Source organism: Hetaerina americana, unplaced genomic scaffold (assembly GCF_022747635.1).
Source record: "Hetaerina americana unplaced genomic scaffold, ioHetAmer1.1.p SCAF_10, whole genome shotgun sequence".
NCBI lineage: Eukaryota > Metazoa > Arthropoda > Insecta > Odonata > Calopterygidae > Hetaerina > Hetaerina americana.
Genome location: NW_027286070.1, coordinates 74,056,074 through 74,082,890, shown reverse-complemented (window position 1 = coordinate 74,082,890; position 26,817 = coordinate 74,056,074). Strand labels below are relative to the sequence as shown.

The 26,817-nt window shown below is 43.0% G+C and overlaps 1 protein-coding gene across 1 annotated transcript in view; it reads left to right on the top strand.

Moving 5' to 3' along the window:
- Positions 1–26,817, top strand: part of ClC-a (chloride channel protein 2) — a 286,199-nt gene that overhangs the window by 96,539 nt on the left and 162,843 nt on the right. The gene's annotated exons all lie outside the window — the stretch shown is intronic.

Below are 26,817 nucleotides of genomic sequence, written 5' to 3'. Positions count from 1 at the left end.
GAAGACTGTAATAGAGGGGAGAATGTTGGGCAAACGAGGAAAGGGGAGGAACATGATAGGGATGTTGGACGGGATGAAGGGAGGAAGAAAGTACTCAAGAGATGAAGAGGGACCTGATGTAAAGTAGGATGTTGTGTTTTGCTAGGGGTCACAAATTATTTAATTAGTAATTATGTACATCCAAAAACCCAGCTTAACCGGTAGATTACCAAATAATAATAATATGCGTATAGTGTTCCGTAATCTGGATGGATGTGTTGAGCGACGGTAAAAGAGTTGCCGCTAAGGGTGGGGCACTGGCTCCCTCCATCGGGCGGCTGCCTCCATTTCTCTCCTTGATTCTGTGTCACACCTCCTTTCCTCGCCTTTCGCCCCCTTCATTTGGCTTTGGGAGGGGGGGGGAGGATTGCCGAGGGAAACAATTCCTCTTCCCCGCGATTACCTCACCACTCCCTCGCCCTCCTTCCGACCCCCAGGCCCAATTTTTGCACCATTTCCTTTCATTTATTCCTTTCCCCTTCTATTCATCCCCCGCCGTTTATCTGGCATTCTCTCTCCGCCTCTCATCTCCCATCCACTCATCCATCCCCTCCCCCCTCCTCCTCCTCAACCTGGACTATATTTACCCTCGGGGGTGGTTGTTGTTGTCTGGGCTTTGCGGGGCAACGGGGCGGAGAGGGGGGGGGCGACTCGCCGAGGTCTCTACACTCTGTCTGCCGAAGAAAGCCATCTGGAATTATAATGATCGCTATATACTCTGCCAGGCAAATTTCCGACAAGTCCCTCATCGAAACAAATCCTAACCTCTCGAACGACCATTAAGCGCGGAAGTCGATTTAATGCTTAAGAATGCCACCAACTGAGCGGCCCATAAAAAGAGGGTACTATCCTTATGATTTCCGGGATATTTCCTTTGAACGTTTTGCAAGAATAATTTGTTTTCAACTTCATTCATTTGAAAAAAAACATTCAACAAATAAATATAATTTTATTATAAAACAAATTACATACAGTCCTGTTGCATGAGTCAAACCTTCACCTTATGGGTTCATTAATTTTGGGATAGAGAATGGAAAACCAGGTAGCAAAGTTGTCATTTTCCGACTCACTATTTAATATCTAAACGGAAATTTTGCGAAATGCTTTCAAAAAAAGAGAGCGTTGCTAAATTAATCAAGCTTGAGGGAGACCAGTGATAAGGCAAAGAATTTTCTCGGTGTTATGAATCCTCTGGGAGAAATCCATTTTTCTAACGTGTTATTCTACGACTTGCGTGTAGTTTAAATGCCTCGCAATGGCGCATGGGGTCACGATCTGAATTCCGGTGGAGTTGATTTCATGTCCAGGGTTTGATTGACTGTCCTTAGGCACAATCAGTTAGTTCTTCAGCGAGGTGGTTGCGACGGACGGAATGGTCGTTTCGCTGTGGAGATTGCGAATGAGAGCGCGAAACAGGAACAGTTTACTTGATTTGATGAATCCGACGTATTGACCACTGGCCGACCACTGACCGGCGAATAAGAGAGATGGATTTGAAAAGATTGCATGGAAAATAGAAAAACGATTCAGGCCGAAAGTATTCGATGAGACGAGACGAGAAATAGCTCAAACAAAATTTTATTTAGAAAAAATTTAGAACGTGAGAGATTCGAATCAATGATTCCGTTCTTGTTTGTGCTTCTTTGGATGTTCTCTGATCCGGAACGATTTTTCCGGATTTTATCACATTTTGGTGTCTCATTAAAATAAGACTCTCTGCGCAGTTGCGGTTGGAGTCAGTTTTGTTTCCCGTCCTGAACTAACCTATTTACTTCGTTGCATCGGACCCGATACTGACGGAAGACTCACTCTGGGAAGTAATCCATTGCGTTTGGATTAATTAGGATGGAGTAATTTGAGTGCACAATTAACTATAAATACTGAGATATTTGCCTTTAGGCCTTCAGTGATCAGTCAGTCTAGTCTTACTCAAATTAACTCCTGACTATCAAAATAAATTCCTCACTGTTCTGAATTGATCTCAGGCTAAATACAATTGCTTCCCACGATTTCAAAGATCCGAATGCATGCACACATGATACCCCATTCAAATACGATAAACGCACCATGTCGGAAGATGTTCCGACTCCTTCAGTTCTTCATCGGGATCCGGAGCAGGGAGAGAATGAAATTAGTGCGGTTGCTTTGATGAATGATTTCTTGAGCTGAGAGACAGGATTCGATGCCTGCATTCCACAGAATTATTTTCTGTTGCATGGGATGCCTTTCTTAGGAGATGGATACAATTCCTATTCATTGCTGCTCCTTTCCCAACTTCTTTTCCCAATCTGGAAACTGACTCGAAATACCTTGTGGAAATGACGCATCAGCCTCTCTTCTCATCGATATTTGGTAGTATTTTTGTCGCTCCAAAAAGGGAAGTGCATTCTCTATTTTTATTACTCAGCATATAAAAATCTATTTTCCTAATTTGCCAGAGTTACATTGCAATATGGCTACCCTAATCGAAATTCATTGGGTCGCGGTAGTCCAGGGGGTAGAGCGTTGGAGTACTGACCGGAAGGCCCGGGTTCGATTCCCAAGCAAGCCTCTTTGGGCACCTGTTGCTCCACCCGATTTTTCGGGTTCCAGTTCTTCCTGGGAAACCATAACCGGCGTCAGGGAAAGGAACTGGCCCCCCTACCCTGATGTGTGAATTTCACACGCCGTATAGGGCTTACCGCTGGGTGAACTCTGCCATCACCTTAAAAAAACCGACCTTCGGGTTGATTACTGTGTTTATGGCTAATCAAAATTCGTCAAATTTAACTGATTAGAAGAAAATGCATCTTTTGACACTAATTGTTCACATTGGCTTATAACTTGTGATGGTGACAAAGCTTGTAGGAGTTCCAAAGAAACTGCGGGAGATGCCGCAACAGTAGGACGCCTCGATAGCTTAACTGGCTAAAGCACTCGACCGGATATCGAGGGATCTGAGTTCGAATCCCAGTCAAGGGGAATGATTTTAACACTCTGAAACTGTTCCTTGTCGGAGTTATTCAACCGTAGGGATATTTTGCAAGCTATCAATAATAATTGGATAAGGAGTGTAAGTAGGATCATCGATTTCCATATAGAATAGCAATATGCTACGAGGAGAATGTTTAGCGGTTGCTAAGCATTACCGCCGTCAGGAGTTAAGCCACGGATGCCATAGCATCAAACGTACCCTTTTTAAACCCAAACCGTTCTTCTCGTAAGTGCCTTCTCATTTTCTCTATCCAAATTCTTTTTTCTTTGATGATCCTGAGTGAAAACTTTGCGTCATTTGAAACCAAGCTTATTGTCTTATAGCCCTCGTAATTTATGACTTTTCCCTATCAGAAGTGGGCACCATTAATGATCTAGCAAATTCTTCCGTTTTGAATCTTGCCCCTTTTAAGTTCGTGGCTGGTGACCTGACACCCCCCGCCACACGCCTCTGCGGTATAAGTATTGTGTGGGAGTAGATGTAGACGAGCGTGTCATTCCACGTGCATAACCTCTTAAGAACCTCTCTTAGTCCGGATAAAAACAATTATACAATATTGAGATTGAGGATCCCAAACTAACATTTTTAGAAGGTTTCAATTTGGGCACGGCAGACCCAAGTTTGTTTTCTGTTTCTTGATAATTCTTCCCAATCCTTGATTCTTCTCTTTATATCCTTCCGCCATGTTCCCATTTCTGCCGTAGTCTTCTCGTATGCTTTTCACGGACGCTGTTGTTCAGTGGCGTGATCATTCCACCCAATCCATTTGTCGGACTGTCCCTAAATACTCACTCTCTCTTCTTTTCAATGGCACTTGCGCATTTGTTACGATTTCCATGTTTTGCAGACATGCAGCACTGGTCTCCAACACCATTCATTCCAAAGTATTTTGTAATCCGTGATCGTTTCATTCCTACATATCCACGTCCTACCCATCCATCCCTTGGTGTTATCGCGTGGTGCAGAGTTCCTGGTAAGTATGTGTTGCCATGGACATAATGGTTGCTCTTCAACTTAAGCACTCTCTTCTCTTGGGTCAATTGGACGTAGAGTTCACGTAGCTTTTGCAATCCCATCTAACATCACTACCCACTGTAAATGCAAATTAATCAACCAGTTTTATTGCTGCCAGTGTAAGTGTCAGTGTCAAGTATAAAATGCAATTATACCAATGGTTTATATTTAAATCTCTCGATATCAAGAGACCTGGGTCAATTCAAAGTACTTATATTCAACGGAATATTTCCTTTCCTTAAAATTCGGGTTGCTGACTTGGGTGATGACGACTCATCATCGATTACGTTTCATCCCTTTAATGTAAGCCTAATTGTTCCATTGTTAATCTTTTCAGTGCCAAATACACTCTCGAGGGAATCGCCCTTGATGAATTTTTTTACTTGGTTGAATCTAATGTTTTCCCTGGGAAACCTGGACTTGTCAGATGTATTTACTAACAAAGGGTTGCTGTAAGTGATTAAAAAACAGATGAGTTTCTTACAATACTGCCGCCGTTAGAGTAAACTTGAGTTTTTTGGTGAATTTTCGTAGGAATCAAAGATTTTTTTCGTGGGAGAAACTTGTGGACTCGATCGTTTTTAGTGACTCTAGTCGGAAAGCGTAAGAGAGTTCATCGAGAAGAGAGAAAGGGAGAGAGCGTAGATGGGAGTGTGGGTGTGTGTGGCGGGGATTGGGAATTCGTATTTAAAGGCCTCGGTGGCAGGGGGGAGGTTGGGGTTGAAGGGAGACATATGCTCTCGGCCTCTAACTTCCGAGTACTCATGTGTTCGTGGGACGGGGCGGAGGGAGCTCTCCAAACTTAAAAGTCTTGGATTCCCCCGGGGGCCATCCCCTGTGATACGAAATTCAGAGCTTGGCCTTGTCATGTCGTCGACGTTTATTTCAAAACAAGGAGCTTCGTGACCTTAAGGCGGAGCTGGCCAAAGATGTGGGTGGTAGAGGTTGGTTTTTCTTGGCTTGCGTGTGAAAGGGAACCGGATATGTGGTTGATTATAACTTTGTTTTGGGATGTTCCAAGTCGAAATTGAGGGAAATGATGCAATTCTCGACTGGCTTCGTGATGAGCCACGTATTGAATGAATTCACTGAAGCATACGGTCATACCTCATTGCGTGCTTTTGGCAACATGGCTGCTTTTTTTCTGCGAAGTTAGTCTCTTGAAGAAATTCGTGTCGTAAAAACTAATTTAAACGGTGAATCCGTGATTATCCCAGAGTATTGCATAACATCCGTCCACATTGACCGCGATAAGTATGACATTCATTTATATTTTTTTGAGCAGAATGAAATTACAAATTGCACGTTGATAATGATATGTAATTGAGTACATAAATGTCATATGGGAGTAAATCCGTAATTTATTCTGCGCGGGTGGATTCAATACAGTGTCACGTGCGTGTTACTCTGTTATGTGACGCGCGATTTGATCTTGTACAAATGACAAGCTGTCTTTTATGCGAATGTTTCTTCGTAGTTCTCAGGATACCCGTCGGTATTATTTTGTCACGAGTGAAAAATATGCACGCCTTTGAAAACGCTTGGGTCCCATTCCTTCATTCGCTGGAACGTCCTGCGAGAGAGTAACGCACCTTTTGATCCTTACCGTTTTCCAATAGTGACGCCAATGTCGTAATTAACAACAATAGAGTTAAGAATCTTTAGCATGGTTCATAATTTTAGCAAATTATTTCCATTTATCGAATTTGTGTAAGCATTTTCCCTTTATGAAACGTAGGATTTCTAAATACTTGACGATTTTTAACACTTCATTCCTTTTTTTGCGAGTCCCCTCAAAGGTAAATTAAATGAATATTGACAAAATAATAAGCATACGGCCCCATTCTATGTTGATTAATGAGAGAGAATTCCTAAAATAAGTTAAGATAACAAGCAGATGTTGTTATTATTGGCTGTGGGAATTTCCAAAGGAATTATGTCTGTCTGCTTTTTGGCTCTTCTAGTCATCCTAGTCACAGCTACACGATATTTTGGTGGAAATTAAATATCAGTAAAATGGCAGTGGAATAGTTCCGTTTAATCTATTACTCTGAAATAGGAATCATAGGTTTGTAGCATACGTATATCGTAATCAGCCTCTTGTCGTAAAAAGTTATATTACAAGCAATGAAAAAACTTAGATAAAATGTAAATGCCCCGTCTGTGCCCGATGTTTGCTACCGTGTGAATGGAAGAAACTCTCTGTCATTGACCCACCCTCATTTATTCTGATGCCACCTGTGCATTGGGGAGTGCCCTTGTGTCGCACTTACACGCCGAGGACCCGAATGTCACTCTCTATGGTTGCAGACGAGTTAGTCTCATTATTTCGAATACTGTTGGATAATCTCAACTAAAACATTCCATTGTGTGAAGAGATGCTAAACCTTATGCCTCCGGGTGTCTTTCCTTCCCTTAATCATCAATTTGTCCTCGATGACGTAATCTACTTCTCCCTTAGGTAGGTCGCTATCTTTTACAGCTGAACGACTTTCTTCTTCTGCGGTAGATCTTAGGTCGGGAGAGGCCGGACCCTATGTTGCTACTTTTTTAGCGACGGCGTACAATTTGGTCAATCGCAGAATGAACACTTTTTAGAGCACTTTGGAAATTCGCAGAATGCAACCGTATTAATTACATGCCGTGGTGATATACGTATATCTTATTCGCGGAAAATGTAAATTCTCCGTCGAATGGGGTTCGTCCATTTCCCCATCTTCGCATCCACGCATTCCACGCGCACCCCGTATTCTGGGAAGACCAGAATAGTTCGGATCGAGAGTAAATGGGGAATAAGTAGGGAATGGATGCCTTAAAGCAGAGGGGGAGGGAGAACATTGGCATCCACAGGAAACCAATGATCAGCTAAGCTTGCGAGAGCGTGATTAAGAAGTTGGTATTGCTTTCTCTCTCACTTGTTTCTTTTGGTCAAAAATATATTTCCGTGGATGAATTCCGTGATTAATGGCGGACTCTGAAATGATATGCTCTTAGGTGGCATGAGCGGAATCAAATTAGATAATTTTGCAACTTTCTTTAGTAGGTCACCATGTCCTGTTAACAACTTTACCTTAATCGTAAGTTTGTGCTGTTCATGTACATCAGGTTATCGTCTCGGGTCTTACGCTTGAACGGCCTCTTCACATTGTTTTCAGTTTCCTTCCTCCGCCACGGCTGCCTTTCCACCGGCTCCGCAACCCACGTTCCTTTCCTTCCCTTCTGAAGGCCGCCGCAGCTGCTGCAAATCCTCGCTATCTACCGTTCCTATTTTTTTCATGATTACATGAATAGTGACAGACATGCGGCATCAGAATCCTTTAGGGAAAAATAATCTTGTGACCGTGACGATTCCAAAAACTGCCCTGATGTTTGGGAAGCTTTTAAAGCTCTTGGTGAAAATTTAATGTTTTTCTGTCTTTATTCTTCAAGCACTCCTCAAAATTCACCTTAAATTTAAAGAGATTTATTGCCGCAAGTGAAAAGGCGTTTATATTTAAACAAATCACAAGTCCTCTCAGGAGTTCATCGGCACGGACGATTGGGAAAAATGTGTAATCTAAATGTAAGCATATGGTGAAGTACCTCTCGAAATTGTCGATAATTCTTTCTCTCCAGTCGATGATGCCTGAAGAACTGGGAGTCAACCCAAGCCCCTTGCTCGAAATATCCCCGATGCATTGTTTCATTTGCGAGTGGTTGTCAAGACTTGAAAGTCGTTCTTTTATTATTCGTTTGAATGATGTAATGTCCGTCTCAATGGCGTAGGGATATAATTTATACCATATACTATTTGAACATCAAATATGCTTGTGTTTCCTCGGGCTGCATCAAAATGACACTTACGTACAGCTACAGAAACTCCGAATTACTCCATTTTTCAAAATGTGTTTCTACTTCTGTGGGGAACATAATGTCAGTCTCGCCTTCTTAGAATATGAAAGGTATTCCTCTCGTTCGGTGGACATGAGTTTTATTCAGCATTTTGACAAATGGCTACTAAGTGCAGCATATCATATAAATAAGCTAATTGTTTTTATTTTCTGTTTCCTGCACTTTCATTTCTTGATGGCCAGTGCGTGTTTGTCGTAAGATCGTAATTATCTAGGAATTAGTTTGTAACGCAGCATCAATCGGTATCTAATTGGAAAACCTGGTGATATGATTACGAGTGTGTGTGGCGGGGTGGGGTGTGGCAGTCTGGTTGTGCATTCCATGACCTGAAGGTCCCGTGCGATGCCTTCGGACGTGTTCGTTTAAATTTCCAAACCGATACGATTCACCGGCTACTAGAACTTCTTGGGAAGGCCAAGGCTCGCAGTCGAAAGGGAACTGCACCCCCCGATGCGCTAAATGTGTTCATTTAACCCAACAAATTGAGATGAACTTACAAAAGGCGTTCCCTCACCGGGACCAACCTTCGCATCGATTGCCTTGGATGGATGATCGCGTATCTGCTGCCGATTAATTAATGTTAATGCTCTTTAGAAAATAAAACCGCAGCGATCATAACAGCTCACCTCATACACCGTACTATAATATTTCCTATCACTTCACTCATTGACCACATAACTAAACGAATAGATTTGGATGTTCAGGACAGGGCTTGTAATTTTTTACCAATGTCCTCAACAACCCAATCGGCTCGTATAATTTTTCATGCGCATTCTGCTACCGTGACTTGTCCAGTAATTATAATAAATACACGTAAGTATCTCAGAGTTTTATATTTGGAGGCGAAAAGAGTGCATCTTTTAAAATAGCTTACATTCGGCTCATGCAGTGGTATACCCAAGACCAAAGTTTCCACTCTGTGAGCACGAAATGTGGAAACTTGACGGAATGGCGGAGCGATGGCGAGAGTGACCTGGCCATAATCATTTTCAATAACTTCATGGGACTATTTCCTTATATCTTCACAAGAAGAAGCCACATAGTATTCACCTTAACACTAGCATTACCCCTATGACTAAGATTTATAATTTATGGATGAACTAATCACACTCAACACATACTAGCACACTTAGTTCCTCAAGGAACTCCTCCAGTACTAATACCATTTATGGTATGTATTGAAACAATCAGTAACATAATTCGACCAGGGACTCAAGCTGTACGACTAGCAGCAAATATGATTGCAGGCCATCTACTTCTAACGCTATTAGGTAATACAGGACCTAATGTAACTTATTCTATCGTCGATAGCCCTGTCGAGAGAAGCACGGTCAAAATGCCGCGCGGACATCAATATCCTTCCCACCTCCCCCTTCTAGGTTTCCTGTTTGGGTTAAAATGTTTTTGAGTGTTTTCGATTCCGTTGGGAGATGGAAGCTAAGGCCGCGCGTCAAGAAAAAAAGCCGACGAGTGGTGTCGTGGGTTGGGGAGAGAGTTGATGGGGGACGGGGATCGGATGAGACACCTCAGCGGGGATGGGGGTGTTTGGAGACCCGGTGATGGTTGGCGACGGACGGGACGGGTGGGGGGGACTTGTTAGGTGGGCCGGGGTGTTTGTTGACGTTTCTCGACTCGCTTTGGGCCCATGCAGATTGATACACTCGACTGATGGAAGGGTGGGGGCCTCGGAGGCGGGTCGCAATGCCTCCCTTTACTTCGGAAGGGTGTGCATATATTATTCCAGGCGAGAATAACAAGGTGGGTGGGGAAGGGTAGAATAACGCGTTGAGTTTCTCTTGCGGCGCGGAGGACGGGAGCACACAAGGCTGAACACGCATTTTGTTTACATCCCCCACGCTTGAAGACTGTGAAATATACGAATTTTACTGGCGCTGTGTGTTTAAATTGAACTTAGGAAGAGTGCCGATGTGCGGACATCGCGATTTAATTGGACGATATCGTTTTTCTACCAAATTCACATCAAGGCTGTGGCTTTTGAAATTTACAGGGTTCGTCCGGAAAATAAGTGTACTGACTCCTGGGCTGGGCGCGCCGCTCCAGGCGCGCCCAGCACCGCTCTGACGGGCTGCGATTGGAGGGGGGTATGTTGGCAAGCGACGCTGAAAAATGCAGTCGGCTCTGAGCTGTGGTGTAGTGAGGAGCTCTGTTAACGCGAACCTCCACGCTCGACCCACGTCACGGAACGCGATGCCGAAGCAGCGTTATTCCATCAAATTTGCGGTAAAGCTTGGGAAATCGTCTACCGAAACTGTCGGTATGATTAACCAGGCTTACGGGGAGTCAGCCATGTCCAGAAACATGATCTTTCGGTGGCACAAGATGTTCGTGGAGGGCAGAGAAGAGGTCGACGACGAGTCTTCGAGAGGTTCCCGATGATGCCTTCGCGGGAGCGTTCCAGGAATGGGAACGCCGCTGGAACAAGTGTATCGACTCACAAGGGTCCTATTTTGAGGAATATTAGCTTAAGATATGTAAAAGTGTAATAAATTTTTTTTCCTGAGCTCAGTACACTTATTTTCCGGACGAACCCTGTACGTCGTGCTTAATTGCTTACCCCCCCCACCGTCCTACATTGAAAGTCGACTACGCCGATGTTGCTTATATTTTCCGATTCAATATTTGCCATCGTCGGTGCTATAACATAGATTATCGTCGTAATCGACGTCAGTGATTTTACCAGTCGCCGCAATGTTATTTAATTGGTATCCAAACATAATTTCGCAATTCCACGTTTAGTACGGAACTTGAACTTCAAGTACGACTGCGATGTATCGAAATGCTTGTCGATCGGAGACCACGTTGAATTCTTGTGCACGTGTGTGCATTTCACCCCTCGAAGTCGACGCGTCGAGTTATGGCACCAACCTTCCCACGCCCTCGGCGGACGAAAGTGATTCGAGTTTTTCTCCTCCCTTCCTTCATCCTCAGTGCTTCTGACTCGCCCGTCCCCGTATTTTTACGATGCCGTCAGTTTGCAGCTGGTTACCGATAGTGAGCTCGTGGTGCTTGTTTTTTATCCATCGCAGAAATAAACTCGGTCCCACATTTTAGAGTCTATTTCCGCCAAACCCATCGAGCTTTTTGTTTTTTGGACCGATCGGAGTAAATCAACCGCGAGGCGATTCGCCGTGCTCCCATCTTTGCGTCATGAAAAGTGTCCGACGCCACAGATTAGCATATTTCGAGGCCTTTTAAATATATATGTAACGGATCGTGAAGGAATGAAAGGTGTTCCCTCCGTGACTGAGAGACGGTGATTTGTTATTCTAGAATAACAGGAGAAGCATCAGCTGTTTTTTTGTGCTTGTCAACATTTTACATACTAGTTTCGCTGTGGATGTTTGCAGCGAAGAAGAGCTTGTGTCGGGTAAAATTCAAGGAATTTGAGGGTTGCGAGGCTGACAGCTGTAATGATTTTTGAGATATTGTTCGGTGACTCGGCAAGTAGATTAGACTCAGTTCGAGTATGTCTTCGCGTGTCTCTTTCGTTTCCATCTCATCCATGGCAGTTTAAGAAGGTGGAAGTTTTCTCCAGCCGTATTCTTGTGAATTGAATTGGGTTCAGCGGATCGTGGTGAGGAGCTAAGTAATCAAACAGTTGCTGCTTACTTTCTGAAATGTCTCATTCAGAATATGTCCCGCATTTGCAAGGGAATGAATTTCGTCCATCGACTCCCGAATCCCAGTTCGTCTTTATGCGTATTTCATGGGAAGAACGTTTGCAGTGTAACCATAGTTTTATGATTTTAATTTAAGAAATATATGCCTAACGTCAATATAGCCCTCATGTTAACTTTTCCGCTGCTCGAGTTTACTTTGAAAAAATAAATGAATTTGACGTGCAGCATCTAATTCAATTATGACCGTGTATTGGGGTAAGTAACGGCGAGTGTGTGCAGGGGCATTGTTTGTGGAATCGTTTAATGATCCCGGCAAAAATGAATGCATTTACGCAACGAAAGGCGGCAGTGGGAACATCATTTAGGTTAAGCAAACACCTTCCTCCGTTCGGTTGCAGCGTTGGCGGCCGTCGGGTGATTGAGGGCAGCAGGTAGGTGAGGGTAGAGAGAGACCCTGCGCGAGGATCGCCAATGGAGGACTCCTCCTACCATTGGCAACTTCTCATGCGACCGGTGGTGGGGGTTATGCCTTCGAATATTTTTTTCCAGAGTGAGAACCCTGGTCGTTATTGGAATTACGACGAATGAAAAAATCTTCCTTCGCTAGGAATCGAACTCAGGTGTTCAGCATTTGTAGGAACTGCACCTTGCACTCCGCAGAAAACTTGATTTTCCTTAGTAATGCGTGGGGGGAGTTATTTCCTTCTTATTGTGTGAGAGTAACAAAATGGAAGTGAGAACAAGGAATACATGAGTGCGTTCCCAAGTGCTGACCAGAATACGGTGAAACGTGAGGATAAATGTATGCACAGAAATTTTTGAATTACTAATCAGCAAGATATCTTTAACGATTCATTTGTGCAATTATGCACATTATGTTATCAGAGCAAGCAATTTCCGTCGTATTAGTGAACAGTTATCTGAAAGACAGACCCATAGTAAATGTCAAGACGTATTTCGGACGAATGACGTCAATTAATGGGACATTCTATTATACAGTTATTTGAAAATTGCTTGAGCGTGAAAGTAAAGAAAGCTCTGTAAATGTCTCTTCTCTGCTCCTGTTGTCATTATTTCCTGCCGAAACTTTAATATTTTTCGTACATCTTAGGTTGTGTCATTTATTAATATGATCTATGGTTTTAAATCAAACTGCTCGAGCCAAAGTGGAGTTTCGTTATCCTGCGATAAATATGTTGGAGAAGGTTTCGAAGAGTGATGTAATGATTATTTATTATTTGACTTGAATGATTCATACGTGGATCTGAAAACAATTTTCCCTTTGATTGGCCGTAATATTGATTTTAGGATTGCCCAAAGGTTTTCTGTGGTCGCTCTGCCGCGCAGAAATTGTCTACTCACTGGAGGTCTTCGCACAACGCCACCGCCGAGGGAACGCGGAAAACAATACGACTTGCGGCAATAATTTATTTGATGTATTTTTACCGTGATCATAAATTTTTTAATCGGAAATTATATCGCTTTAGCGTTTTTCTTGCTGAAACTACCTGATGGTTGATTATGGTCGAATCTCATTGAGTCAGCGTCCCAGATGAGAATACTAGGTCCTCGACTCAAAGGTATGCTAGTGTTCATATCAAATCTTAATTCGATACCGTATTTCGCTTCGCTCGTGTCTGAAGATCCAGGAACTTTGGTTATTTGGATTCTCACCCTTGTAGCAAACTTTAACAATTTTATCAAACTTTTCTGGTTGTTAATAAATGATACATAATGAATCAGCGCTGAATGGCTAAGTTTCGTAAACATCCACGAAGCACTGATTGCAAATCACGTGCACGTGATGCAAAGAATGGATTTATTCTCCATTGAGATTGTGATATTAGAATCACCCAAGCCATTGTCCACTAAAATTCAACATCAGGTGGTTCGAGGCGAGTGATTTACAGCAAAAATTAACAGTTAATGGCAGCCGTTGCGCTTTGATATTGTTGCCAAGAGTGCCTAACCGCTAGTATTCTCATTAATTGCCAATTTTTACATATGTGATGATTTTGATTTATATATTTTAAAGTGGGAATGTCAAAATATTGATGAAAGGCCAATTTGAAATCCACTCGGTGGTTCCTTGGCGTTGTTTATCTGGGATACTCACGACGGCCAAATGTTAGTGTCTGGACGAAGATGTAAAGCGATTAACACTTGTAGGGATAGAATGTTTTCGATGTGCTCCAGTCCCATGGTAATGATGATTAAGGTGCAGCAGTCGTGACGTCACTTCTACTGAAACAACTGGCTTGCCTCATCGAAGAAGAGAGAGAAAGAGAGAGAGAGAGACATTGATCGGAGCACTCATCCCTTGAGCCCTTTACTCGTTGACACTCTGCTTGGTGCGAACTTATCTCACTCCCCTTAATTCGCTCGACGTGCTGTGCGCGTGTTCAACCCGCACTTCTCGGGAACATCGCCGTGGGAAGCCCTTTTATATTTTCCTTAACCCCGTTTTATAAATATAAGCCGTCTTGTGATAGTTACGCTGTCGCACTTTGTCTGGGCTGCAGTTAGGTGACGTAGGAATGCGGGCTTTGTCGCCTGGTGGATCCTTTTATTCAGCCATTTATTCACGGAAGATATATCGCTCGGACATGTCTGTGCGCGTCTCTCCGTGGCGACGCATTGCGTTTGGTCCCTGATCTCGGCGCTGCCTTCTTCTTGCTTGAAGGGGTGAAAATGGCTTGAGGTACATTTGACAGCTACGTCAGAGGAACCTTTTTTTAATTCCTGTATCCTAATTGACCCTGGAAAACAATAATATTCATATTAAGAACATGTTTAAGTGCAGTAACATGAGAAGAATAAATTTTCACGAAATCCTCTTTCTACCGTCACTGAAAGGTACGTTACATACAAATATCCACACTGCTGTAATTTTAAGAAACACAGTGCTCCAAAAGTTGGGTATGTGTACCCACTTTTTACCCTTGGTTTTGCCTAATTAACTTTCACTTCAGTTCCTATTGCTAATTGCAAAACAATGGCGTGACGTGACGATAAAAGAGAACTAGTCGAAATCCTTCGTTTCTCGGGAATGTGAATTTGTCGCGCACATGTCATCTCGAATTTCCAGACATCAGAGGATTCGCTAAGTGTTCCCTATCTTAATGTTTTTAAATTATTTTATATGTATTTTGTCTTGTAACACAAACTTTTAAGTGAGCAGCCCTTCAAATGGCGTGTGAAAATACGTTGGGGTTGGCAGATTGTTGAAATGAGCGTCACTGTTGGAAATTTCTGTCGAGGTTGAACACTAATCATTGTCTCTGACTTGATGTGGAATTCATATTGAAAATAGTTTTTAACGCTATTCCTCAAAATATTTTCGGTCCCTGTTGAGGGAAAAATTTCCCCGTAAACCAGTTTAGGCTAATTAGTGTGATTGCGTGTGTATATTTGCAAGTTCCTGCGTACGGCAATATGATTAATTCCCTTGCAGTTCCAAGGCAATAGGATTAATTCCCTTGCAGTAAACCTACTATTTGGGAAATACCCTCCCCCCATGTGTTGATGTGGACGTCTTACTATTTTGAATGTATATGTCTGAACACAGGCGAGGGATTGACTTTCCCCTTTAATCACAACACATTTCTCAATTTTCCCCCATGTTTTGTTGATTTTACAGTGGTGTAAAAAATCCTGTGTGTATATGTGTAGTCAGTCTAAAAAGTTTTAATGAACGAGACACTATTCAATTCACAGATCCATCTTCAGGTACAAAAATATTTTTTATTTAATTTAAAGGTAGAATATAGCTCTCAATCCCCTGCCTTCTTAGTAATCTCTTAACGGTTACGTCAACTGAACCCTCCGTCTTGGGCTCCTTGAACAGGTCAGGTAGGAGGAAAATTGATTTCTGAGAACTTTCGCAAGGAGTGGGGCAAAATCCGATTTTTCTCGTAAAACCTGATCAGAATTCATCGCTGTGGTCAGATGCGAAATTTTACGCAATGTCTCCGAACGTTCATTTTACGACAGTACGAGTATTATTCTACACTAAAATTAATATCCGACCGACCGACCGGTGGCGGCGGCAGGGTAACGTCCTCACCTGCCGAGGTCGCGGGTTCGATTCCGGCATAGTTGGTATTTTCTCCATCTTGTATGACTTGGGTGTTTGTAACTGATTCAACTGATATCATTTTTCTTATTTGCTTTATGTGAAGGCCAAACAGTGTTGTTTTTGGACTAATGCTAAATAAATAAATAACATTAGCGTTTGGATACATCTACATCTAAATAATACCCCGCAAGCCGCCGCAAGGGCGTGTGGCGGGGGGATAATGTACCATTCGCACAAGATCTGTAGCTGGCTCTATTTGTCGAATTGTCATGTCATGGCCGAAGTACTGTTTTCGGCCTAGTGATAAATAAAATGAAAATAAATTCAAGATGGCGCGCGCGGCTGATTCAAGAGGCTCTAACACTTTCACGCCCTTCCGTTGATTTTCTATGTTCAATCAATAATGTTATTTTCAGAGTATTCATATGAGCGCTTTTCATTTTTCCCTTAAATTAATTATTATTATTTTTTTCCAGAGCTGCCGTTGTATGTGGCGCAACACATTATATTTCGCCACGCACTTGCTACTGAAGGAGATTTTAACGGGAATGTTTCCAATGTTCTCCGGAGAAGTCGTGAGGATAGTTATCAAGGGACGTGGCGTCAATTCTGAGAGACCACGGTGTATGATTATGGTAGTAACTTGTGCGATATGTCATCTACGTAAAAGTAAAGCAAATTTTTATTACTAAAAAGGGCCTTATAATACTCTTCTAGTAATTATTATATGTATTGAGGCAGCGTGGGGAGGTGGAGTGCGAGCATAAGACGATATCACGCTCCTTGGTCCTCTTGCAAACAACACGCCACCCTTTTTTGACCGTCTTGCCTCCCCCCTCGCGAGCTGCTGGGACCGACTCGGACATACCTCTCTCCCAAGGTTTCGCCGCTGCGTGTAATCCTCGCCAGGGACCAAGGAAACCGTCCTCGTTTCCCTTCAGTTCCATTTATAAATGCCCCACCTATCGGACGTTCAATTACTCATCCAGGTGTGTGTGCATCCAACTGCATCGTCCTCCCCCCCCCCTAATGACTCGGTCGTCTTTCCATCTCAAAGTTTGATCGCCGCGCCTCATTCACTTGTTTCAGCCACACTCCGCTTTAATCCTTATCCAAACACGCGCGGAGCACATTATTCGCGTGTTTTCGCGACACCTCAGCGGGTGCGCAAAGTAAACTGGTTATCACTTGTTGTTTTCTATTTATTTTCGCGCCGAAAGAGATGAGGGCGGGCAAATTATTCCATGACGTCATCGAGCGACAGCGATTTCCACTTTCTCAGTTGCACACGTTGAGATGCGTTGGTCGATGCGACATTGGAATCAAATTGTAGTGTTCAATGAACGAGTCGTGATCGATTTTTGACATCCATTCCACTTGTAAAAACCTTAAATTTAAAATTTGATTTCTCGTAAATGCGAGCAATTATTGTATATGTGCTTCGATTGGGTTGATATACGCTTAGTATGAAAAGTGTTTAGCGTTGAGCATTTCGACGATTCGGCGCTGTGTTAGTAGATTAATTGAGCCATAAACAATATTTTTAAGGCCCTATTCGAATTCCAAAAATGACCGTCACACAAATAACATGAAATAACCCCACTATTTGATATTTTCACTTTGGAAATTGAAGTGAACATACATTAACCAATTTAATGCATGAAATTTTCATCTGCATTAATTTCCTTTTTTTTGTATATAATGAAAAATAAAATCGATACCTAAAACTGCAACAGTGGGCTTCCTTTTCTGACATCACGAGTAACTTTTCCGTTGTCCATAGCGCACTATACATAAGTACTTCAAATTAAATATTACTACTGCGAAACCTGCCGTTTGAAAGTCTTCTAAAGTTCAACCCCTTCGTTTTCCAAGAATAAACAAATAATTGAAAGCGTAGATATTTTGTGATGCGTTATATTCGCTTCTCTCATTTTCGAATGCTTTTCGTGGAGGCATTTGGATGGTTGAGTGTTATTTTCGAATGAAAGAAGAATTCTAGGTGTTTGCCGTGTCATCCTCGGGTGCCTATGTCTCAAAACTAGTTGTATCATGTAAAACGTTTTGTGGAAAATACCTAGTGTTCTCCTTTCATTATGAAATGAATTTCCACGAAGTCAAGCCTCATTACGTCCGGTGCTTGAGTATTATTTTTTTGATTTGCAAACTCTATTGTGCTGTGCATACTTCGGTTGTTCGCTTTTTGGCATGAATTGTGTCTTAACTCGACATTTAAGTTTTGCTGAAAATATTTGGAAAAATCCTTTAGCGTACAAATAGTAAATTCGTACAATTTTCGTACGTATTAGTAAATTCGTGTATTTTTGGCGTCGTTGATTGCGTGTAAATAATGTGTCATTTTCTCAATTGATACAAGGAAACTGTAATGTGGACTATTGAATTTGTTCAATAAAGAATAGAAATAAGTATGAATTGTGCCATGGATTAATGACAATATGAAGGACACCTTCTACGTACTCTAATATCTTAATATGTTATCTCTCGAAGAACAATAAGGAATTCCTATAAACCTCAAGTAGTAGTAGTAGTTTTTCAGGGGAGGCGACCGACAGCTGAGGTCATTTGCACCATTAGGGATGGATGGGAAAGGATGAAGGGCGGAGAGAAACTCGGCGTCGGCATTAGCCTACTCTTTATGAAAGGCGCCAAGGGGTACGCAGCTTAACGTCCCATCCGACGGACGGCGTACTCACTCAAAGTATCCTCTACAAAGCGCCTTCATCGTAGGGATCGGGATACCACTGAAAAATATTCGACGCCGGGATTTGAACCCGGACCCTCTGGGCGGGATGCCAGTACGATAGCCACCGCACCGTAGTAGTTTTGAGGGGAGGCGACCGACAGCTAAGGTCATTTGCGCCATAGGGGAAGGACAGGAAAGGATGAAGGGTGGAGAGAAACCCGGCGTCGGCATTAGCCTACTCTTTACGAAAGGCGCCAAGGGGTCCGCGGCTTAACGTCCCATCCGACGGACGGCGTACTCACTCAAAGTGCCCTCCACAAAGCACCTCAAGTAGGGATCGAGATACCTCTGAAAAATATTCAACACCGCCGGGATTTGAACCCGCGCCCTCAGGGTGGGAAGCCAGTACGTTAGCCCCCGCACCATCTCGATCCCCCCACCGCACCGTATCGATCCCCGAATAGAAGCTATGGGGAGGTGGTGATACTAAAAAAAGTGATGACATTAAAACGAATTGACAGAGTAACGAACGAAAAAGTACTTTGCCAAATGGGGAAGAGAGAGGAGCCTTTGAAAAGACCACACTAAGTAGGAAAAGAGGGGAAGTAATTAGAGGAATGGACCTCAAGGTGAAGATAACTTTATTCGATAACTTAGGATTCGAACCCGGACACTCACGGTGGGAAGCCTAGGACGTTACCCACCACGCCACCCCGATCCCCTATAAACGTCAAACGGCAAAAAATGAGTAATCTGACATCTCTCTTCACCCTTCTCATAGTTAAAAGCCCTCCCTTCTTTTCGCGTGCTGGAGGTTTTCTTAATGTGCATTTAAGACTAAATGAATCATGCTTTCTCGAGAAAAACTAAAAAACTGCCCAACCTAATGAAATCTCAAAGGGGTGTAGTCAGTCATCAGAAGTTGTTGGAACTGATGTTTCGTATTTTTTTTTATTCAGTATTAGTCCGAAAACAGCGCATTTTGGCCTTTACATAGAACTATTAACAACGATAACAATGGTCACACATTTATAAACACCCAAGCCCTAGATGGAGGGAAACACCCAGGCGGGAATTGAACCCGCGACCCTTGGAATGACGAGGACGTTACCCCGCCGCCACCGGGGTCGGCGGTATAAATGCATCATTTTAATCGCACAACTAAGAATGAGGTAAAACGTTTCATAGATCCCATTTCATGAGAGCAACTAGCACTTGACGATTTTATTTTTATTATTGACTACGCCCGTGAAGTTTAATGTGATGCGCGGAAATTGGAATGGAAAACCAATCACGTGGAGTAATTCCAAAAAAGGCTGCGCGTAATTTCTGAGTCGTTTGTAGTTAATCCTTGCAGAATGGAAATAGTGCACCACCTTTTGATGACAATTAGTGTTCCTGTGCCCAAAATTGTCGCCATTCTACATTTGATGTAGGAAGTGTCGCTTTACGTTTGCGTGCCTGTTTTTAGAATGTTGGCCTTGGAAAAGTGGGCTATTGGTGGCGTTAATTGGACTCCGCATTTGGCTCAAAGGGGTGCTCGCGAGGGAGATCGATCGATTCGAAGTTGGAAAGGGGGTCGGCAGTTCTCCTCCTCCCCCTGCCTTTCTTTAATCATGGCGTGTAGCTGTCCCCATGGGATCCGTTTCCTCACTTGTCTTTGCTGCGAGTCCTCGGAAGCCGGGTGACATTCCCCGCGGGAGGAAACCGCCTCTATCGGAAACAACAGCGGAACTCGGCATTTTTCATTTTGGTGCTGCCGCCGCCGCCGCTGACTTTTATGTCCCTCGCCTGTCGCCCCCGATGGTTGTTTCCTTGGAGAGAGACCGGCGTTAATGCTTTTAGGCTTTGGTGTCAGCTAAAGCTCATGGAAATTATAATTTGCCGCGAAACATCCGATTCAGAAGCTAATTATTGAAGCAAACAAAAAAATGGACACTTATGAAAAAATGTACTCTAATCAGTTTCCGTAATCTATCGTAAGGCACTCGGAACTTCAGTCCAGTAGGTACTGATTTTTCAAATTTCCATTTCGTTGGAAATTAGGTTAAAATGTGTGATTGTGGTTATTTTAAATGAGGTGTCATACAACTTTTGGCGCCATTATTTACATTTTGTGTGTGTAAATATTATCGGTAGTATCCATCCAAAACCTACCTTAACCGGTAGATTACTTTTAAAAAAGTGTTATTGCGCGTAGGTTAGATGTAAGCAGCTGACTATAAAAGTTTTATATCTTGAAAAAATGATTTCATTTATATAAAGTGCCCTCTCAACGAACAGGTGCAATCTTTTAAATCTCATCATTAATGAAAACATAACCCTTCGCTGTGCACACACAAATAATGTTAGTGTTTCAACGCTTCAAGTCACGAGGTAAATTCGTTCCGTTATTTAAACAGAGTTAAAAATCTTCCGGCAAAAAAACTTCATAATTCAGGAGAGATTCTTATCCACCATCTTGAGTTGGCTGTAAGCGTTTCCCTACTTTCTATAGCGTTGCCACTCGACGCCCTATTTATTTTTTTATCATCACTGGAATTACGTCCACTTCCAGACTAATCATTATCATCGTATTGCATTTACGAATATGTCGCATTGTGACTTGGCAAAACGAGTATCGATTGCGATGAATATGCAATATCGCCTTGAGATACATCGCATCGAGATGTTAACGCGTATTCGTTACGATTTGGTGTCGGTTTCCATGCCTTGAACTTACTGCGTGGTGCCGTTTTTCTTTCAGCGTGTGTACTTGCACCATCCTACGGTATGTTCTTATGTAGAGAAGAAGGTAAATAAGGCGTCCGTCAGTTCCTCCTCCCTCCCCCGCCCCCCATTGGTGGTACGCATTCAGTGTTTTGCTCCCCGGAACCCAAATCATCCCATTTTAACCCGTGGATACCCACGGGTTAAAATGGGATGATCAAGAATTCGATGGGTTTCCCAAGGAAAGGGTGCTCGTCCGTGGCAAGTGCTGCGTACCCTGTTCGCTAGTAAATTCGTCCAAAGGTCGATGGATGATGGGCCGAGGAAAGGTCGGTCGTCTGCGTGGAACACACGCCCGCCGTGGGGAAGTACGGAACGGGTTCCCCCCCCCCCCCCGAGGAAGAAGAGGAGCGGAGATGGTGGGATGGATGGAGGCGGTGATCTCAAGCGCTCAACCACCACTCCCCCCCCCCCGCCCTGGTTGTGTTTGCGTCCGGCGGCCCCACCCCGATTGCTTCCCCTTATAGATAACGTCTCCTTTACTTTCGACGCGCCACTCCTCTTCCCTTAATCTCCGGCCTGCCGTCACAGCAAACCCCTTGTCCTTCCGACCGCCGCCACCCTCTTTCACTCCTTCACCCCGCCCCCCACCCTCCACCGCCGAAGAAAGAACAACAGACGGCCGCGCATCGGCGCACGAAGCCAAGCATTTTAAAGCCCCTGCTGGCACTACCAACTCCATCCGTCTCTCACCCCCCCCTCCCCCCCTCACCTCCGCACCCATTCTCTTCCACCCCCTCCCCTCCTCCTCCTCCTCTTCTTGTTTTAGCGGTTCTTATAATGCCGCTCCGCAAACCCACTTGGCTCAGGCGATGGGTGCAGTCAGGATGCATGCCTATGGAAATTGGTCAAGTGGTCCGCAGCAATCTTGCATTTTGATTGCTTTTCCATTTTCGAGAAAGGTCGCGTGGCTGCGTCGGTTGCTACGCTAGGCCTTTTAAGACAGCACAGAGAAAGGAACTGGCGCCCCTACCCTGATGTGTGAATTTCACACGCCCTATAGGGCTTAGTACTGGGTGAACTCAGCTATCACCAACCGAACCGACCTTCGGGTTGATTACGGTGTTTATGGTTTATATATATATATATATATATATATATATATATATATATATATATATATATATATATATATATATATACTCATATATACAGAAACAGATATAAGGAAAAGGGATAGGAACACACATGAAGGACGAACACAATAGAGGTGGTATATATATATATACTACCTTGATCAAAAAGTTCCCGGAATAACCACCGTGTGGCGCTCCCATCGTTCCGATTTGAGTTCTGTTTTTTTTGTTAAATTGGTACATCTGTTGTTGATATTCCCTTTAAATCTTAGTGTCATAACTTGACATTTGCAAAAGTTACGTAGCCAAGAGCACATCTATCTCTGTGTGTGTTGGCGATTTTTTACAATTGCAGAAATGGATTTAAATTTGCAACAACGAACTTGTATTAAATTTTGCGTAAAAAACGGATTTAGTGGCGCACGGACGTTGGGGGATCGAGATGGTGCGGGGGCTAACGTACTGGCTTCCCACCCTGAGGGCGCGGGTTCAAATCCCGGCGGTGTTGAATATTTTTCAGAGGTATCTCGATCCCTACTTGAGGTGCTTTGTGGAGGGCACTTTGAGTGAGTACGCCGTCCGTCGGATGGGACGTTAAGCCGCGGACCCCTTGGCGCCTTTCGTAAAGAGTAGGCTAATGCCGACGCCGGGTTTCTCTCCACCCTTCATCCTTTCCTGTCCTTCCCCTATGGCGCAAATGACCTTAGCTGTCGGTCGCCTCCCCTCAAAACTACTACGGTGCGGTGGCTATCGTACTGGCATCCCGCCCAGAGGGTCCGGGTTCAAATCCCGGCGTCGAATATTTTTCAGTGGTATCCCGATCCCTACGATGAAGGCGCTTTGTAGAGGATACTTTGAGTGAGTACGCCGTCCGTCGGATGGGACGTTAAGCCGCGGACCCCTTGGCGCCTTTCGTAAAGAGTAGGCTAATGCCGACGCCGGGTTTCTCTCCACCCTTCATCCTTTCCTGTCCTTCCCCTATGGCGCAAATGACCTTAGCTGTCGGTCGCCTCCCCTCAAAACTACTACTACGGACGTTGGAAATGTTGGAAAAGTGTTTCGGCAACGATTCTCTAAAAAAAACGGTCGTTTACCAGTGGCACGAGCGGTTCAGAAGTGGTCGTGAGTCAATCGAAGATGATGAACGCAGTGGCAGACCATCGACATCGAAAGTCGGTGAAAAAATTGATAAAGTAAAAGAAATGTTGGTCAATAACCGCAAATTAACCATCAGAGAAATAGCGGAGGACTTGAACATTGCCTATGGATCCGCCCAAGACATTGTGGTTAATGATTTGGGTTTCCGTCGTGTAGCAGCAAAGTTGGTGCCAAAAGACCTCAATTTCATGCAAAAAAGAGACCGTGTTGACGTCGCAAAAGACATGATTTGCGAGGCTGAATCCGATCCCACATTCATCAAAAGGATCATTACTGGAGACGAGACGTGGGTTTATGAGTACGACACGCAATCCAGACATCAGGCAAGTGAATGGCGTTCACCAAATGAGCCGAGACCAAAAAAACCACGTCGTTTTCAGTCAAAAAAGAAGGCAATGCTGACGGTTTTCATGGATTACAACGGTGTAGTGCATCATGAATTTTTGCCAGAAGGCCAGACAGCAAACAAAGAGTATTATTTGGGCGTTATGAGACGTTTGCGTGAAGCAATTCGCCGAAAGAGACCAGAAATGTGGGCAGAAAACTCGTGGATTTTGCACCATGATAACGCACCGTCGCACAGTGCTATCATTATTCGTAATTTTTTGACGAAAAATGCAACAAATACCATCCAACAGCCACCGAATTCACCTGATTTGGCTCCCTGTGACTTCTTTCTGTTCAATCGAGTTAAAAAACCATTACGGGGAACGCGTTTTAGCAGCCGAGAGGAAGTAATGGAAAAATCGCAGGAAGCACTGATGGACATACCGAAAACCGACCGTAACTTTTGCAAATGTCAAGTTATGACACTAAGATTTAAAGGGAATATCAACAACAGATGTACCAATTTAACAAGAAAAACAGAACTCAAATCGGAACGATGGGAGCGCCACACGGTGGTTATTCCGGGAACTTTTTGATCAAGGTAGTATATATATATATTTATGTATATATATTTATGTATATATATTTATGTATATATATTTATGTATATATATTTATGTATATATATTTATGTATATATATTTATGTATATATATTTGTATATATATTTATGTATATATATTTATGTATATATATTTATGTATATATATTTATGTATATATATTTATATATATATTTATATATATATTTATATATATATTTATATATATATATTTATATATATATTTATATATATATATTTTTATATATATATATATATCCTGCCTCAGGAAAAGTGGATGAAGGGGGTATTGGCCGGCAGCGGGATGTTGAAGACTGTAATTGAGGGGAGAATGTTAGGCAAACAAGGAAAGGGAAGGAACAGGATAGCGATGTTGGACGGGATGAAGGGAGGTAGGAAGTACTCAGAGCTGAAGAGGGACCTGATGTAGAATAGGATGGATTTTGTTTTGTTAGGAGTCACAAAATGTTTTATTTAGTAGCTTTGTCCATCCAAAAACCTACCTTAACCGGTAGATTACCTAATAATATAATTATATATATATATATATATATATATATATATATATATATATATATATATATATATGTGTGTGTGTGTGTGTGTGTATATATGTTGGTTTATTCTGTCGACTGATCGATGACGCCGGTGACGCCAAAGTATTCCGTTACGAAGGAGGAATTACGTATTACATTCATTGGGCGAGGCGCTTAACGTTCGGACCACGGCGTTTGGTGCTCCTGGTTGCGTCAGGGCCGTGAGAGGATGGTGACGTAAAGATTTTTCCTTTTTTACGGCTGCTGTTTTATATCTTCTTTAGTGGATTAAAAAAGTTCAAAAATTTTTAACCACGGGATTTATGGGCAACAAGAACACCTAAATGTGCAACAAAGCAGTTTAGTCCTCATCATTTTTGAAACGCTTTTCCTCTCAAAATGATATAAGATCCTGAATTTCTCGTTCATCTGAGAAAAGTAATAAAATTGTCAAGGTTTGAAAGCTTTCAATAAACATCTGCGGGATGTCTCTGCTTCCCAATCGAAAAAAATCCATCTGCAATTCAGAAATAGTCATTTGTACAGCATTTATAGTAGTATTGAATTAATGAAACACTCCAATAGCCGTAAACAGTTCAGGAGTTTTTCATTTATTCAATGCTACTAGCCTTAAGAGCTCATTTCTATCAATATGTATAGTAGTGGTTGCTGACTGAAAAAGAAATGACTTCTGGACCCATATGGAACCTTGTGTACAACTTTTATGAAGTAGGGCTACCTCACAATGAGCCTAAATGCTCAGTCTTATTCGGATGCACTTACTTGATTGTAATCTTCCATGGAGGAACAGGACATCATCACTTGGATTTTGTTACCACGGTTGGCTTGACGCAACTAATCACTCGGATTCACTTACTGGATCAACCAATGGCTAGCAAGGAGTTTTGATGGACGCATTCCCAAAATATAAAAGAAATAGGGAGCTCACCCACAAGGACCCAACGGAAGATAATGCCTTGAAGGAAATGACGAATTTTCGAAACAGAAATCTAAAAGAATACACGCGCTAGAAGTAATTACAGGTTAACAAATAGAAACCAAGGGAACAAATAATCAGTGAATGCACCCATTTTTTTCAATGTTTTCCATTGAAACTTACCTTCTTCAGAAAACTACCTTCTTAGTCATTCGATCCGTTCATTTGATGTCCATCCCTTAGCTCCTCCAGTTTACATCATCTTTTCTTGGCTGCTTCCGTCGCTAATCGTGGGATATTTATTATTCTCCTTATTCATGCCAAACGAGAGCATAGAATCCATTAATTCGAACGTAAGCAATGCCATTTTCGCCGGTATTAAGGAATAGATGCTTTCGTGTTATTTTCGGCCACTTTAAAGCAAAATAGACGAGCGGTAAGCACTGAATCAAGCGCCGTTACTGTGCGCCAGAGGCGTGTGGGTGAATTTTAGTCAGCCCTGGTGTGTGCACTCGGGAGCATCCCTCTGGAATGTCGGGAAGTGCTGCATCAGCATCCCGGGTGGGACGGAGTGCACCCCTCTGGTCGTGCTCGTGGCCCTCACTAAGCCGAGACACTTCGCACCAAGGGTCGGTGGTATTCATCAAATGTTCCATCAACTTTATCGACGCGAGTTGAACAGGCAGGAGCGATACTAGCGGCCAGCGTGGTGGAGTTGAGAATCACCGGAATGCTTTCCCTAACTACCGTCACTAACAATCAAATGCCCCGCACGATGAGCTCATTAAATTCACGGGTGGTGATGAGACACCCCCACACACCCCGCCACACGCCCTCGCCCCGGCTTGCGGGGTATTATGTAGATGTAGGTTAATGAAAATTGTTTATATAGCAGCAGAGTCAGAATGTGGCTCTGACAAAAAAAACATTGCATTTGCTTACTATGGGAGTATTCAAACATTGCGCATGCGTAGATATTTCATTCCCTGTGGAATAAGATGATTGAGAGAAAAAATATTAATGTCGCCGTTGTTGATTAAGTTTCCATTTT